The sequence below is a fragment of the Bison bison genome, unplaced genomic scaffold (genome assembly GCF_000754665.1).
Source record: "Bison bison bison isolate TAMUID 2011002044 unplaced genomic scaffold, Bison_UMD1.0 scf7180017864259, whole genome shotgun sequence".
NCBI classification, from domain to species: Eukaryota; Metazoa; Chordata; class Mammalia; order Artiodactyla; family Bovidae; genus Bison; species Bison bison.
In genome coordinates, this window is record NW_011494831.1 from 2,705,562 (window position 1) to 2,709,005 (window position 3,444).

Genomic DNA, 3,444 nt, shown 5'->3' on the forward strand with positions numbered 1-3,444 from the left:
ACCGCCCCCACCATCCACTCTCAGAGGGCGAGGACCAGGGCACCGGCAGCCAGCTGGCCCTGCCCAGCACCTCTCCCTGCCCTGCCCCATGTCCCCAGACAGACTGGCAGGGACTTCTGCCTGGCGGGGCGAGCCCACACAGGGGGCCTTATGCCTCCCTAGGACCCCAGCTTGGGCCTGCCTGCAGACAGATGGGCAGCCGAGTAGGTCTCTGTCCCTCCCATTAGTAAAGAGAGGCCTATAGTCCAGCCTGTTGCCCTCCCTGGTCCAAAAGCCTCCACTCAAATGAGCATCCCCTGGCCCCTCAGTCTCCTCATCAGTTCTGGTTTAAGTAATGCGAAGGGATCAAGGAGTTCACCTCCCCTAGGCCATCAAGTACTACTGCATACCTAAAATAACACCGTTAGTCATTCATTCCTTTGGGTTCAGCGTTGTCTTCCCTGTACTTTCAAGTACACTTGCTCCTGGGACACTCAACTGTCCAGGTCACCCCTTGGTGTGGGGCGCCTCCCTCAGGGCCCGTGCCGCCACAGCTCAGGCCTGGCCAACAGCCTTCCCCCTTGGCTCCTACCTGGGAGCCCTTCCTGGCCTTGCTCCCCAGGGCTGGCCCTCTCAGCCTCTCTGACCCTGAGACTGGAAGCAGCCTTTTCTGGGAAATTCTCCCCCCAGATCTTGCTGGTACACCCGAGGCTGCTGTCTCTGCCCTGGACAGCAGCTTGCCTGGCACCCCTAGTGCCTCCGAGACCAGGAGTTTGGGGGTGCCAGGGGGAGAGGTGGTCTCTGTATCAGGAGCACCTGGGGTCTGGTTCTGTAGTAACAGGTCCCCGATCTCCACGCCCTGAAGGACAGGTCAGAGGTTCCTGCATTCCCCCTCAGCCTTGACTGACCGGGGCCTATTTCCCTAATCCCGTGGACACCTTGTCCCCTCCTGTTTCCAAAGCAGAAAGCCCTGCTGCCCTCTCCTTCCTACCCAGACCAGCCCAGGCAGCCAGAGAGCCAACCCGTGCTCCCCTTGAACCACCCCTTCCTATCTGCCCACCCCTGCGCGCCACACTGAGCCTCTTTCCAGGCCAGGCCTTGGAGCAGCACCGCTGACCCAGCAGCCGATCTCCGCCACCCTAGAGTTCCATCCTGCTTGGAAATGCCACTGAGCTCTCTCTTCCTTTCATGCCGGATGTTCCCACTGAGTCAGACTCCTCTACATTCCCAGCTACAGTGACGCACCCAGGCTACATACACGCACGCACACACACACACACACACACACTTCTTCTCCAACCCTCTCCACGTGCTGCCTACTGAGTTCCAGTCTAGTCTCTGACAGCCGGAGCAGGGCCCTGGTGGGGTGGCAGTCGGGCCTCCTGTCACCTGCCCCATGCCCTGTGGTTGGAGCTGGAAGGCCCTTAGAGCCTGGGAGTGAAGGATGCAGCTGAGACCCAATGTTCTCCATGATCTTTGGAACCCAGGTCTGGGGAGGAGGAGTGGAGATAGAGGAGACGAGGTCTGCTCTCCCCATTGCGCCTGTTCCCAGCCAGGGTGGGGGCCAGACAGCAGTGAGGAGCAGCAGGCTGGGTAGAAATCCAGCCATTCTGCAGGGTGGGCGACCCAGATCTCTAGAAGGGCCTACAGGAAAAGACGCCCCTAACCTCGAGGCAAAGGCCTCTGCATCTAGCAGCCTGAAGGCCCATGTGACCAGGATGGACGAATAGTCAGACAGCCCCACGGCTGCAGGCCATGTGCTTCCCAAGTGCTACTCACACAATGTCAGCCTCAGAGCAGCCCCCACATTGTCCTATCTTCTCCAGAGTCTGTGGTGTGCCTGTCTGCTCCCTACTGGAGAGAGGCTCTCTAAGGGCAGGAATGGTGTATTGCTGTTGCTGCTGCTGCTGCTGCTAAGTGACTTCAGTCGTGTCGGACTCTGTGTGACCCCACAGACGGCAGCCCACCAGGCTCCCCCGTCCCTGGGATTCTCCAGGCAAGAACACTGGAGTGGGTTGCCATTTCCTTCTCCAATGCCTGAAAGTGAAAAGTGAAAGTGAAGTCGTTCAGTAGTTTCCGAGTCTTAGTGACCTCATGGACTGCAGCCTACCAGGCTCCTCCGTACATGGGATTTTCCAGGCAAGAGTACTGGAGTGGGGTGCCATTGCCTTCTCCGGAATGGTGTATCGAGGGCCTCTAAATCCCCAGGGCCTGGCACAGTGTCCCTGAAAACTACACTGCCTTCCTGAGGGGGCTTGCAGAATGAATGCATGAGTGAGTAACCCATGCTGTCCCGCGCATGGCTCTGGGTACCTGTGCTTCAACTGGGGCTGCTGTTCCCTCTACCCAGAATACTCGCAGTGCTGAGGGAGGAGGTGGCCGGTAACGTCGCTAACTGTGCATTTCCTTTCCCTGTCTGGTGAAGGTAGGGCGTGACCAGCATAATGGTCCCCGGTGTAGGGGATGGGGACCACGCCGCTATTAGTCTGCGTCACCACTAGGGGGCAGCAGGGCTTCAAAAAGCCTGGTTAGAGGTGGGGGATGGCTCTTCCCTCGCTTCTGCCGCCAGCTCCTCTCCAGCAAGTCTGAATCAACCCCACCTCCCAGCTCCATCAAACTAGAGAAGCCACACAGGCTGTAGAAGCCCTATTTTATCGGTGATGAGACCAGAGAGGTAGCACCCACTACCTGGGCTGTTCAGCCTGTTTGTGGCTCAGAAGAAACCAGCAGCTAGACATCTGCCTCCTGCCCATTACTCTTCCTGGCTGCTACAACAACACTGTTTCTGTTGACACTTCATGCTGTGCCCTCCCTTTCTTTGCCCAGGAACAGGCCCATTGTCCCAATACCTCAACCACAGGTCTAGGTCATGTTTCTTCTGTGGCTGGTTCACCACCCTCTCAGGCAGCCTGCCAACTGGGCCTGTAGCCATAACTACCCACCTCCAGCACCTTCTTGGATCAAGAAACTGCTGTTACAATTCCTACTGACTAGGGCTTTAGTTTAGGCCTCTCAGCTCAGGCCAGGCCTGGCCCTGGGTAAGGAGGACTCAGAGTGCGTGATGTAAGGGCAGACGGATGAGCTCTTGTCAGGCTCCAGCTGCCAGGGACAGTCGGGGCCCTATGGCTCCAAGAACACACATGCCAGAGAAGTTGTTGCTGTTTAGTTGCCCAGTTGTGTCCGATTCTTTGTGACCCCATGAACTGCAGTACACTAGGCTTCCCTATCCTTTACCATCTCCTGGAATTTGCCCAAACTCATGTCAATTGAGTCGGTGATGCCCTCCAACCATCTCATCCTCTGTCGCCCCCTTTTCCTCCTGCCTTCAATCTTTCCCAGCATCAGGGTCCTTTCCAATGAGTTGGCTCTTCTCATCAGGTGGCCAAAGTATTGGAGCTTCAGCTTCAGCATCAGTCCTTCCAATGAATATTCAGGGTTGATTTCCTTCAGGATTGACTGGTTTGA